The sequence below is a fragment of the Papio anubis genome, chromosome 20, assembly GCF_008728515.1.
Source record: "Papio anubis isolate 15944 chromosome 20, Panubis1.0, whole genome shotgun sequence".
Taxonomy (NCBI): Eukaryota; Metazoa; Chordata; class Mammalia; order Primates; family Cercopithecidae; genus Papio; species Papio anubis.
The window spans coordinates 26055021-26069557 of NC_044995.1; the positions used below are offsets into that span (position 1 = coordinate 26055021).

At 49.7% G+C, this 14537-nt stretch overlaps 1 protein-coding gene across 12 annotated transcripts in view; it reads right to left on the reverse strand.

Moving 5' to 3' along the window:
* Nucleotides 1–14537, reverse strand: part of ZNF536 (zinc finger protein 536) — a 488765-nt gene that overhangs the window by 345128 nt on the left and 129100 nt on the right. The window lies entirely within an intron of this gene.

A 14537-nucleotide genomic window follows, 5' to 3' on the forward strand; every position in this document is an offset into this window, starting at 1 on the left:
TTTTTTAAAAATGAAGACTTATATAACTATTTTGATACTTGATATGAAAAATACATAACTGGCAAATTCAACCAGAGATTTCATAGCTATTATTATTCAGGACAAAGCTAAATATAATATGTTATGGGAACAAGTGTGCCTACTTAAAAACTATTAAAGTCCACAAGCAGGTGGTTCTCAGTCTGGAAAAACTCCAAAATTAGGTGTGGGAGGCCGAGGCGGGCAGATCACGAGGTCAGGAGATCGAGACCATCCTGGCAAACACGGTGAAACCCCGTCTCTACTGAAAATACAAAAAAATACAAAAAAATTAGCCAGGCGTGGTGGCAGGTGCCTGTAGTCCCAGCTTCTAGGGAGGCTGAGGCAGGAGAATAGCATGAACCCGGGAGGCGGAGCTTGCACTCCAGTCTGGGCGACAGAGCAAGACTCCGTCTCAAAAAAAAAAAAAAAAATTAGATGTGGGAATGCTGGAAGTGGCCAGCTTAGAGCTAAGGAGTCAGCCCTCGCACTCTCCAGAGCCCTGCAGGGAGTGCCTAGAAAGGTTACCTCCACGGGAGTCCTTGCTACATGGGACCTGGAGGTCAGCTGGGTTGTCCAAGGCAGATGTGGGCTTCGTGGCCCTTGCCTGTGTTCGTGGAGTGGCAATGGTATGTTCAAGCACACCAGGGCCTCCCTGGGCAGCATCTTCCCCCCACCAAAGCTGTGTGGGAAGCAGGAAATACTCCGAGAAAGAACTGCCACAGCTGCTCCTGCCTCTTGCAGGGGCAACAAGAACTAGCAAGTCCCTTCCCTTCTAAAGGAGAGAGAGAGGGAAGAAGAAAGAGGGGAGAAAGACAACAGACAGGGAAGGGGAGAAGGAAAGTTTGGGGAGGTACAGGAACAGGAAGAAAAAGACTAAGAAGAGAAAGAACAAGAGCATCAGAGAGACAGCAAGAGAGAGAGAAAGAGAGAGAGAGAGCACATGCCTATCTAAAGACCAAATGCTGGCGAAAGTCCTTATCAGGAAGAAAAATTTTAAAATGCATGAACTCTATTTATACCCTGAGTAAACAAGATAATTACGTGTTCGTTTCATAAGTTGTGCCTTGATTTCAGATCACCAGTGACCATGAATGTTTGGATTTCATATAAGCATGTTTAAAAGCCACGGGTCTTGACCCTCCGACCAGGATGCTAAGCTTAGTCAACACTTTTCACACTGTGATCAAGGCGTAAAGCGCGGAGTTGAACAAACTAACATTTTACTCTTGGAACTGAAGTATAAGCAGGAGAACTGATGAATCTGCTAATTGTTCCATTGTTCTTGCCTGCTCTTGACATTGGCATATACCCCTTGTATCACCCAAAGTACCTCTTTTGTATACATATGAAAAGAAAAACGCATATGACCCTGATGAATATAAAGGGTGTTTTTCTTTTCTAAAGAGTCATCACTTTTTGCTGTTATCTTAAGGCCAAGTTGCTTGTTTTCAGTTCATGCCCTGGCCTGAGAGCGTGCTGGGACTGCCCGCAATGCACCCTGCGCAGGCTGGACACTGTCTGGACGCCCCAAACTTAGCCTGTCCCAATTTCCATCTTTCTTCCTGCAGTTACTATAAGCCTCAATCAAGAGAAATGCAACAGCAAGTTCTGCAAGAGGCTGGTGGGGTGATTCTCTTTTATTTTTATTTTTTAAGACAGGATCTTTCTCTGTCATCCAAGCTGGCATGCAATGGTGGGATCTTGGCTCACTGCCTCCTGGGCTCAAGCCATCCTCCCACCTCAGCCTCCCGAGTAGCTAGGATTGCAGGTGCACGCCACCATGCCCAGCTAATTTTTATATTTTTGTAGAGATGGGGTATCCCTATGTTGCCCAAGCTGGTCTTGAACTCCTAGGCTCAAGTGATCTGCCCACCTCAGCCTCCCAAAATGTTGGGATTACAGACATGAGCCACTGTGCCTGGCTGGGGTGACTATCTTTCTCCCATTCCCATTTTCCCTGTGTCAGTTCAGCAAATGGTTTTCTAGCGGTTCCATTCTTGGCTACATCTCAATGAGTCACAAATAACTTAACTGGGCACACAGTTTTGTTCACCGTGGGGCTCCAGCCCACACCTCCACTCTTGCCTGCTCTTATGCTATATCCTATACATCTTACACCTGTATCCTAAGTTCCAGCAAAACAGAGATGCTTAACATTCTCCAACATACCTATCCGCCCTCAGTTTTTCCAGGCTCCCTGTCTCTTGCCTCTGCTGGGAATGACCACTTCAATTCCCCCTCCCAAATCTGCAAATGCATCTGACAAACCCCTGCCTTCTGCAAGAAGCTTCTCTCTTGCCTTCTCCCATCTTGACTGTTGAATATTTTCCTGGTCCCTCAAGGTCCAGCTCCAAGGCCAGCCCTTCCATGAAGCTCTTCCCGAGCCTCAAAACTAGCCCAGCTTTTCCTGTCTTTAAATGATTGCACAGTGCTGAGCACAGAGGAAGTGCACTACAATTATTAGCTCCTTTATTATCAGTCAACGGTTTATTCTTATTGCTTTTATTAACTGATCTCTCCGTCTCGCCTGAGAATTCATGGCTCTCCATTGAATCTCAGAGGTGGCACTGGTTGTGCTCTACTTTGCGACGTGGTTTGCGATGTGTAGGTTCTTCCCCTCTGTAGCTGTAGCCCATCATTGCCTAGGATGGTGGTTCCGGGTAGAGTAGCCGGGCTCTCTGTATGCTTCTGCCAGCTCAGAGTGTACTGAAAAAGTGTGCACCTTACTTCCCTACGGGAATGTCCTTTTAGGCACAGTGGTCAATGAATTCTCAGGGCCCCACGAATCCACAGCCCTGGTGATAGGCTGCCTCCTGAGAAAACTCAAGGGGTCACAACAGCAGTGCCACCAAGGGTCATCCAGACCTCAATGCTAACTGAACATACATGCTGTCGATGCTGGGTGCACAGAAGGTCTGGATTGTGGCACTCTGGACAGGTGGGGAATAGGTCGGGAAATACTGTGAACCCCTCCCCTTGTCAGCCTACAGTTCTAGGGAGCTTGTCCCAGCCCACCAGGTAATAGATAAAGACCTGCTGCACAAGAGCCACATCAAAGTCTTTCCTTAATTTCAAACCCCAATTTCTCTCACACTCTTTTTTTTTTTTTTCTTTTTTTGAGATGGAGTCTCTCTTGTTGCCCAGGCTGGAGTGCAGTGGCACAATCTCGGCTCACTGCAAACGCTGCCTCCCGGGTTCAAGCGATTCCCTTGCCTCAGCCTCCCAAGTAGCTAAGACTACAGGCACGCACCATCACGCCCTGCTAATTTTTGTATTTTTAGTAGAGACAGGGTTTTACCATAGTGGCCAGACTGCTCTCAAACTCCCAATTTTGTGATCTGCCCACATCGGCCTCCCAAAGTGCTGGGATTATAGGTGTGAGCCACTGACCCCAGCCTCTCAACTCTTAAACAAGAACCAATGGTAAGCCCAACAGTCCTTTGTGGGGAGGAGAAAGAAAAAAGCTTGATTTGGCCTTGCTGGAGGCTAAACTTCAAATATTGAAACTTCTTTCAGATCCTATTTCCAGCCAGGCGCCATGGCTCACGCCTGTAATCCCAGCACTTTGGGAGGCTGAGGCGAGTAGATTACTTGAGGTTAGGAGTTTGAGACCAGCCTGGCCAATGTGGTGAAACCCCGTCTCTACTAAAACTACAAAAATTAGCTGGGCAAGGTTGTGGGCTCCTGTAATCCTAGCTACTCAGGAGGCTAAGGCAGGAGAATTGCTTGAACTCAGGAGGCAGAGGTTGCAATGAGCCAAGATCACACTACTGCACTCCAGCCTGGGTGACAGAGCCAGAGTCCGTCTCAAAAAAACAAAACAAAACAATAAAGATCCTATTTCCACTGCCCTCCTAAAAGCAAAAGGGAATGGTGGTCCTGATCTCCCTCTATGTTTCTTCCTCATCGCACTGGGTCCTTTCAGCCCAGATTCACTGGACTTGGGTGAAGGAAAGGGTCCTCCTGGCCAGTGAGAATCACTGCCAAAGACTGCTGACAGCCCACATCACACCAGCACACACTCACGACACATGTCAAGGAAGACCTGGTGACCCCCAGAAGGTTACAACTATTGAGGGATTTGGAAAAAAATTTAAAAACAACATATATTCCTTCCCCTATTTTCTGTCTCACCTGGTCCATTGCCAGGAACATAAGGACCATCTGGATGGGCCAGGCATGCTGATTCACACCTGTAATCCCAACCCTTTGGGAGATGAAGTGGGAGGATCGATTGAGGCCAAGAGTTCAAGACCAGCCTGTCAACACAATGAGACCCATTTTCTATAAAATAAATAAATAAAAGAATGAGCCGAACATGGTGGTGCACACCTGTAGTCTTAGCTACTTGAGAGGCTGAGGTGGGAGGATCACTTGAGCCCAGGAGTTTGAGGCTGCAGTGAAATCCAATCATACCACTGCACTCCCACCTGGACAACAACAGATGGAGACCCCATCTCCACAAACATAAATAAATACAGACTACCTGGGTCAGTGAAAGAGAGAAGCCATTTTATCCTTACCTCTCCACTGACTCACTCTTGTAGAAGGGCAATGGTTTGTGTCTATTTTGCTTTTTTCACATGACCCTCCTTTTTTGTTGTAATTAGCATGTCTTGACTGGGCTCGGTGGCTCACGCCTGTAATCCCAGCAATTTGGGAGGCTGAAGCAGGCGAATCACTTGCGGTCAGGAGTTCAAGACCAGTCTGAGCAGCACAGTGAAACCCCGTCTCTACCAAAAATGCAAAAATTGGCCGAGCATGGTGGCGTGTGCCTGTGGTCCCAGCTATTCGGGAGGCTGAGGTGGGAGAATTGCTTGAGCCCAGGAGGCGAGGTTGCAGTGAGCCAAGATCGCACCACTGCGCTCCAGCCTGGGCAACAGAGTGAGACCCTGTCTCAAAATAAATAAATTAAATAAATAAATAAGTAAATAAATAAACATGTCTCAAAATAAAGGCAATGCTTTCCAAATATACAAGCACCACTGAGAAACTGTCAAAATAGATCACTGTTCTTGCCTTTTTTCACCCCCTTTGGAAGAAGACAAGGAAGCAATGAGCAAAGTCATCACTGAGCAGCCAGTTCCTCAGTTCACCCACAGTGCCCAGGGAAAGAGGTAGGACCAAGGTTCTCGAAGGAGTGGACTTGGCAAAGGAAACTCCCCAGGCAAATGAGTCATGGTGGTAGTAGCTGGGTCAAGACAGGTGTAGCTGGCCCCTGCAGGACTTCCTTCCTCAGGCCTGAACCCAAGAGTCGTAGAACAGCAGGGAAGTGGCCGGAATGTCTGCACCATGGACAGTGGAGCCAGCCCTACCTGGAGGCCTTTTGCTGCTTTGAAGTCCAAGCCTAGCACTTTCTGCAAAGTGGCCTCCTAGAGGACCAGACTGCATCACGCTGTTCCCAGCCGACTACCTTTACAACAAAGTGTTGAGATGCGGCTCTCATCTTCCGGAACTCACCAGGAAAGCCACCTGCCTCTGCCTGGAGGACTGGCACACCTCTGCCCCTGCACAATTGCAACTGCAAGTATCTGAAAACGTTTGGGCAGGGCCTTGAGAGTGGCAGCTCCCAGACTCAGAGGAGCTTTGGTCCCAGGGAGGCTGGGCCACGGGCGATAATGAAGTTGAAATGTTTCAAACTGAGATCCAACCCAGATCTCTCTTCCTACACTTTCTCAACTGCCCGTGCCCCACTGTGCGAAACAGACAGACACCCACAGTAGGACCAGCAGCAGCAGTGAGGCATCATGGGTTAATGTGCCTCTTTTTTTAGTTGGTGGTGTCTATTTGCAAAGCTGACCTAATGCACGGCCTCACAGCTCTCGACCTCTGAAGGGCCAAGAGGGACACAGAAGCCTTTGTCTTATGTCAAACAAAAGGCAAAGTCACAGCAGAGTGGACCCTGAAGTGATGTGGGACGCCCGCCCCACCCACCCCACCCCGGAGGACGCCTGCCTTGCCAGGCCGCCCGCAGGGGCAGATTCAGAGTGAACATGGCAGAAGAAATTTATGTCCAGGCTCAACCCCACCACCAGCCTGCTCCCCACTCTTTGGAAGGTCCTACTCGGAGTGGCATATCCCAAGCCCAGGGAGAACTGGCATTTCTCTGCACCAACAGCTGGCACAAAGAGAAACACCTCCAAAAAGAAAGGTCTATTGCGTGTGTTTGACGCCTTCATGGAAGCCAGTCATTTCCACTTCACCAGGCCTCTCCCTGGATGCCCTCCCTCCATAGCAAAGCCCCCCAAATCTCCAACAATTGGACCCTCATTGCAAAGCAAAAAGCACCATAATTAGCTCCATAAAGTAATCAAGCCCCATTAAAGGGAAAAATATGACATGAAGCTTTTGTTTCCAGAAACGAAAAAAAGGCTTAAAAAAAAAAAAAAAAGAAAAAAGAAAAAGAAGAGGAAAAAAAGAAAGAAGGAAAGAGAAGAAAATCCAGCAGCAGCAGCATTGGGGATTCTAGAAAAGGAGAAGCTGTCGCCCAGGCACACAGGGAGAGTTCTCCCGTCGGGTGCCGAATGGCAAGAAGGGTTAAATTTATGTTCCATTACAAGTCCCCTTTTTTTTTGGTTTCATCTTCTCAGTAAAACACATAACTTAAAATGAAATCAAATATTAAAAATGACAGACTATATAAGTGCTGTGAGTAACTTCAGGTCACGGAGGGAGGGAAAAGCCGGCAAGTTGTCAGGCACTATCTGTCAGAGTGAATTAGAAACAATCAACAGAGACTGAAAGGGAAGGTGATTGTTATTAAGCAGCAGGGCTGTGAGCAGGCTACCCAGATGTGGTCATGCATATAAAGGACAGGAAACAGCAGTTTAATTCAGGAAGCCCTGGCGAACAGGGCAGCAGAGAGGAGAAAAGTCCTTTGTCGCTAATAAGCTGGAAGTTACTTTGATAACAGCAGGGTTAGACTCGAGAATAAAACACATTTCTTTCACTACCACACACCATTAATATCGCAGAAATGTGGTCGGAAGAAATGCCCCATGCAAGGCGGGCTTAGCCAGTGGCCTTCCCCAGCAGCAGCCTGGGAAGCTGGACCCGAGTCCCCATTTCAGCAAACGCCTCCCCTCCTTCCAAGGCCAGGCTCTTTCTGACCGCGTCGGACCGACTGTCACCTTCCAGAAATGTCATCTGACCAAAAAAGAATACTGATCGTGTTTCATTATTTCCCGGCGTCAGACACTCCCATCTGTGTGGCCTGTGGGAAAGGTGCAAGCCCGGTAAACAGCCTCGATATAATAAAGTCCATGCATGCAGCAACGAAAAACAATTTTATATGCAGACAAGGCCCGATTTCATAAGAAATTACTTATGCAGGCGTTCTGCAATTATCCTGTGATACTTTCAGGCAACAGTCTGACAGCAGTTGTGCAAACAATAAAGGGATTACAGAAATAAAAACAAATAATATTACACACACAGAAACTCCATGTTGCATGTGAACAGGATGAAGGGAGGGTACAGAAATCAAGGGAGCCGGGCAGGGGCCAACAGGAAGTGAGGCCCGGAGCCGAGCCTACCTCTTCCCAAGCTCTTGCACTACGCCTAAGCTCGCTGCATGCATGATACTTTCGGTAGAAGGAAATGCTCAGCAGCTATCTGGGGACCTGCCCCAACCTCCTCCCCAAGTTCTGAAGATGCTGGGCCACCTGCTTGCCTCTCTGACCCGCAGGCTCTTCATATGGGGGAAGCTGAGGTCTTCAGCTCCCTTTGACGAAGGAGCAGAGTCTGGACCAGGAAGAGGTGAGCAATAGGTGGGCAGGACAGCCCTGACACTTTCTCTCACTCAGCAGGTGGCCTCATACCACAGAAAGCATCTTGTCCTTCCGCCTGTCCCAGGGTCAGTGCAGGCCCTGGGTCAACTGCCCCTGTCCAGTTGCAGCCCCGAGAAAGCTTCGGTCAGCATGGCGGAGGATCAGGACGGCTGCTTCCCAAATGCAGGGGAGAAAAGTCAGTGGATCAGCCACATGTGAGGGCGGGATCAGACTCAGAGGAGGCGGAAGTGTTTTCCCAAGCAGCCCTTACCCAAGTGGTGTGGGGAGGGGTCGTCCAACTGCCCACAAGGATGGAACTCGGCCATCCCCTCCTCCCCGCTGCAGACATTGGTAGGACGGGTGGGCACCCTGTAACTCAGGTGCTGGGGAGACAGGAAGGAAGGTGGAACCAGATGCCTGCAGAGGGGCGTCCTGACTGCCTCCCCCAGAAGATGGGGACTTCTGCATTGCTGCCCACATCTGAGCAACGGCCTCACCCCATGCAGTCAGGAACAGTCGCTGGCCTCCCCGTGGCACAGCCATATTCAGCAGCAGGAGAACTCAGGGCCCGGAGAAGCCTGGGGCCAGGGACCTGCAATGCTCCAAGCGATTTGCACCTCATACGCTCCAGACCAGGCTGTCCTGGGGGCAGCCCAGGGCCGCACTGGCCACTCCTTGCAGAGAGCCCTCCCCCCACCATGCACGCTGTGTCTGCCCCTGTGCTCCGGAATCACCAAATACGGGCCCCAGCTCCAGCCAGTCCACACACACACTTGTGTTTACAGAAAGCGTTTTGAAAACTTGAATTTGTTACCAACAACAGAGACAAAACTTTAAAAAGAACTGGATTCCTTTTTTTCTGACTTTTCTTTTAAAACTCCAAAAACGTGGACAAACCCGGCCCACACTCCTAGGCGGCTGCAATGGATGGAATCTAGGTGGTGGTGGCAGTCCCTTTTGATGGGCCAGCTTTCCCCAGACTGCTCTGTGCACACTCAGCTCCATGCATTTACCAACTGCACTCTGAATTTGGGGTTATGACAGCTCCCCAAGAGGGAAGAGACCTGCCCAGGTCACACAGTGACGGGGTAGGCCATAGGAGCACATTCAGGAGCAGAGTCCAAAACCTGCCCCAGGTTGAGTTGCTTCAGCCTTGATTGTCTTTGTCCAAAACTTTCACGGTCTGACCCTAAAATGGGCCTGCTGGAATCCCTGAAGGGCATCCAAAATCACCTGTCCAGGTACCAGAAACTCACAGCCAGCGTCCTGGCCTGATTGCATCCTGAGTGTTGGCATAAGTTAGACTTGGGCAGACCTTGGGTCTTGCCATTCCCGCATGTCAGAAAATTCAGAAAGAAATGTGGATTTGTCATATATTTGGTTTGCTTAAACCAAAATGCAACAAGTTCTAATGATTACAAGTTTCAGAAGCAAGGGAGCTAGTCAATCAACACAACAAGTGATTGCTAACCACTCAGTGGGCCAGGAACAGCCCTAGGGGCTGTGAGAGCTACTGAGATGAAGAAGACACAAGCCCCACCACCCAGACACAAGCTGGAGCCTCAGTTCACCAAAAGCGGCCCCCAAGCTGTCTGGATCTGCCTGGGCATCCCGGGAGAGGTGAGGAGGGCCTACTGTGCTCAGGTGAGAATTGAGCTGGACGTAAACATAAGTAAGTGGGGTCTGGTTCTGGCTCTGCTAATGATTTGCTGTGTGATCCTGGGCCAGTCCCTTACCCTCTCTGAGTCCCAGTCTTCTCACCCATAAAAGGAAGGTTGCTTTGATCATAAAGGTTTCTGCTAGCCCAAGTTTTCCATGAGCCTAGGAATGTTCTAGAATTCAGGAGAAGACAGTACCACTTGGCAATAATACCTGCATTGCCCGAGGGAAAGAGGCCTAAACTATAACCACCAAGATTCTTTACCCTTAAACTCACCCTGCATTCATGATGACCCATAATGACCCAGTTTTCCCCGCAGTGAACAGGAGATGTCTGCAACTCCCTGAGGGTCGCTCTTCCCTTCTGGGCACAGACTTAGCCAGACCAAGGCTCCCTGATCAAAGGAAGAGGCAGAGTTTATACCAGGAAGAGGTGAGCAATAGTTGGGCAGGGCAGCCCAGCTGGACTCTGGGCTGATGTGGGATCTGAGGTGAGAGGAGTTAAGTGGCTTGTGATACCTTCCAGAAGGCCTCTGCCTGTCACTCTCCCCAGGCGCCCACAGCTGGGAAGCTTAGGCCTCCCAGGGCTGCAGAGAAAGCTCATGCCAGGTCCTGAGCAGCTGCCATGGGCCCTGCTGCTTCAAGAGCAGGGCCCCCAGTGCTGCTGTCCATCTTTCTTGCACCACAGAGCCTGAAATCCCTAATTCCCGGCTTTGGACAAGTCTCCAGGTCATCCCTCCAGCGGAAAATGAAGACCACCAAGAGCCAATCCAAGCCACTCATTCCTGGCACCTAGGAGCATCTCCACACCTGAAAAGGGAGGGTTTCTCAAGACACTCCCTCTGGTTAAATATGAAAGTCCGCACTCATCAGCATGGCCTACAAAGCCACGCCTGATAAAGGCCCTCCCATCCTCTCCCCAGGGATCATTGTCTGGCCACACTGGCCTACACACTGTCCCTTAGACATGCCACGCTCTTCCCTGCCATGGGGCCTTTGTACATGCTGTTCTCTCTGCTCGAATGCTTTACCCAGAACTTCACCCTGCTGGCCCCTCCGTGTCCTCCAGACCTCTAGCTGCCAGCATCCCTTTCTTAGGGGGGCTTCTCCTGACCACCTACCCTCTCTCAAGTACAGATACTACCCCTCTCCTTCCCCACCCATTCTCCTGCTACGTTTTCTCATGCATGTAGTGCTCTATGATGTCATCGTATCCACTGGTTTCCTTGTTTACTGCTCCCCACCCTCAACCCCCATAATATCAGTCCTCTGAGGACAGGGCCTTTGTCTGTCTTGTCCATTGCTGCACCCAGTGCAAGAGCTAAGAGTTCAGGCTCTAAAGTTGGGAAGAACATGCTCGAACAACCAGGTTTGAGGCAGGAGGAAGGGATCAGGCTCTGAAGTCAGGAAGCGCTATGCTCAGACCTGGCCTTCCCAGGTTTGGGGCAGGCCACTTCTCTGGCCTCAGATCCCGCATCTGGAAAATGGAACAAATCATAGTATCTACTACTTGGTAGGGGATTTGGGAGGATTAATTGAGATGATACCAAGAAATGCGTATGCCAGAATGAGCTCCACTCTACTTTCTCTCTAGAGTTAAAATTATCTCTGATTTCGGTTTTCTCCCTGGGAAAGTGTCCGCCATGGGACCTTACACCGACCTCATTCAGCTGCTACAAAAGAGTTTGCTGGGATCTTCTCTTCCAAAAGCCCAGAGATCTCGTGGTGAAGATCAAATATGATGCAAAGCCCCACACACATGTGCAGGGCTTATCATCATTATCACAGAGAAATTACAATTATTCACTCCCTCCTCTGTGCTCCCAAAGTACTGCTCCTGCAGCATTTAACTACGGTAATTACCGCTGCGGGAAGGATGTTGACTCACTCATCTGTACCAGGACAGAGGGGCTGACTCGGGACAGCCCAGCCCACCGCAGGATCAGCACCTGAAGTGCAGACTGTCCGGGGTCCCCAGAGTCCTGAAGGTACCTGGGACACAGTGTGTCTGTTAGATAAAAGGAGGGTTCTATAGGCTCTGAGTGCCTTTCCTTCTGGAAGTCACTGGGCCTCCCAACCTGAACATGAGGTCTTTCTAAAGGATAAAGCTATAAAAGGCTGGACAACCATGCCCCGAAATTCTGCCTCCAATCTTTGCAAAGAGCAGTCTGGAAATCCACATTGTGGTGGGACATGAAATCATAGCCTGATGTGTGTGATTCATTCAGTTACCAATGGTTGCCTCAATGTTTATGTTATCAGTGCTTAAGAGTGGTACTCTGGGTCAGGCACAGTGGCTTACATGTGTAATCTCAGCACTTTGGGAGGTAGAAGCAGGTAGATGCTTAAGCCAGCGGTCCCCAAGCTTTTTGGCATCAGGGACCAGTTTTGTGGAAGACAATTTTTCTCTGGATCCGGAGGCAGTGAGAGTTTCGGGTGAAACTGTTCCACTTTAGATCATCAGGCATTAGATTCTCAAAAGGACCACGCAACCTAAATCCCTCACGTTTGCAGTTCACAATAGGGCCTGGGCTCCTATGAAAATCTAATGCAGCCACTGACAGGAGGTGGAGCTCAGGCAGTAAAACAGCCGGGCTACTAATAGGCCACAGACAGTACCAGCCCATGGCCCGGAGGCTGGGGACTCCTGGTTTAAACCCAGGAGTTCAAGACCAGACTGGGAAAAATGGTAAAACCTCATCTATACAAAAAGATACAAAAATTAGCCAGGCATGATGGGAGGCACCTGTAGTCCTAGCTACTTGGGAGGCTAAGGCACAGGGATCGCATGAGCCCAGGAGGTCGAGGATGCAGTGAGCCAAGATTACACCACTGCACTCCAGCCTGAGTGACAGAGTGAGATCCTGTCTCCAAATGAAAAAGTAAAATAAAATAAAGTAAAATAAAATAAAATAAAATAAAGAGTGCGGTCTGGACATCCTGAAGCTGCATGTGTATAGCATTTGATATGATATGGTTTGGATGTGTGTCCCCTCCAAATCTCAAGTTGAAATGTGATTCTTAGTGTTGGAGGCGGGGCCTGGTAGGAGGCGATTGGATCATGGGGTGGATCCCTCATGAGTGGTTTAGCACCATCCATCCCATTGGTGATGAGTGAGTTCTCCCTCAGTTGGCTCACGCGAGATCTGGTTGTTTAAAAGAGTCTGGGACCTCCCCAACCCCTTCCCTCACTCCCTCTCTCACCCTGTGATGCTCCTGCTTCTCCTTCACCTGCCACCATGAGGAAAAGCTCCATGACGCATCACCATAAGCCATGCAGTTGCAGAAGCTGAGCAGATGCTGGCGCCATGCTTGTACAGCCCGAAGAACCATGAGCCAAATACACCCGCTTTCTTTATAAATCACCCAGCCTCAGGTACTTCTTTACAGCATCACCAACAGGGCCTAATACATAAGACTCCAAAAGGACGAGTGTCCAGTGCAAAGAATCGGGACAGCATTGATGAAGAGAAGCAGCAAGAGTCCCAGCAGGAAACTCTGAAAGTCCAGAAAAGGCTCTGGGACTGAATTAGCCCACTTCCAACCCATTCTTAACCAGCTCATCCCAGGTCCAGATTACTTGGGGCAGGATTCAACTTCAGGGCCAAGAAGTCTGTGGTCTGGAGCCTGAAAGTCAGCGAGAGGCAAGGAGGATGGAGCCCACGTGTTCTCTGCCTGTTTCTAATACCTGGCCCCTTTCTTGGTCTCCAGCAGACAAAATTTGTCTTTGGATATAAAGTCTCAATCCTCCTTCCAGTTCATGTGACCCAGAAATTATTCCAGGATGTATATTTCCAGTCTGAGAAAATCTCCCTGCCTTTACGTGGCCAATTCCACAGGACACACAATTGTTCTTTATCTTCGAGGCCCAAAGCATGCCAGGGCAGTTAATTTTTTAAAATGCATGCCATGACCAGGCGTAGTGGCTCACGCCTGTAATTCCAATACGTTGGGAGGCCAAGGCGGGAGGATTGCTTGAGCCCAGGAGGTCAAGACTGCAGTAAGCCATGACTACACCACTGCCCTCCAGCCTGGGCGACAGAGTGAGACCCCATCTCTATGAAAACAAATAAATCAATAAAACAAAATGCATACCTCTGTGGCAGAGAATCTGATGAGGCTAGAGCTACTAGCCTCTAGTAGCTACAGTCTATTCCTTGGAATAGCTACAGTCTATTCCAAGAAGCCCATCCAAAGGATATCTGCGTCTCATTCCAAGAGGACACACATGTCCCTTCTCCTCCTCCCCCTCGGTCTCCACCCTGTCAGGCACCTGGGCAGGTAGCTCATCCTTCTCTTACCTACCCATCCCAATTGGGGTCAGGGGAAACGGCCCCTTTCAGCACCTCCTCCATCTCAGGAGGCATGCAGAGTGGAATGTTCTAGAACAAGCTGGTGCACTCACTGCCCCCAGAGGAAGCCAGTCTTACCCTTCTCCCCTACCTGAGGCCTGTGGCATGGATGCTAAACTGGGCCTTCCAAAACTGTGAGCATCCACGTGGCAGAATCCTCACCATCAATGTAGCAGCTAAATATTGTAAGGCTCCTAACTTCTCCATCTGTGTTTTGCCTCCCAAGAGGGAAAATAGTCTTCGCAGACATTCCCTTATCTGGCAGGCAGATTCTAAACCTTACTGGCAACTGCAGCCTTGTTTTCCCAACCAAACAGCTACGGAACCAAAAATTGCTCCTGCCGGCGATATGCTGTGGAAGGAACTAGCCAAACAGCTCAGTCTGGAAGCCCAGGGCCCGGAAGCCTGTGGGTTGTCACCATGCCTAGGGGAGACCCAGTGCTCTGAGAAGTCACCGGTGCCAGGGGAGGCCTGCTCATCCGCTGATGGAAGCGACCACTGCTGGTGTTCGCTGTTCCTTTTTCTTAACACGAAATACACGCACCAAGAAACTGATGGAAAACACTCACCACAGTGTGAAATCAACACTTTCTAACTCAAATAAAGGGCGTAAGAAAAGGAAAACTTCCAACTCTTACGCTGCAGACATTTTTCTCCTACGATATTACACGAGGCCGTAGCATCACCACTGTCCTGTCCTCCGCCTTCAAGCGCACCTCGGAGCCCCAGACCCTCG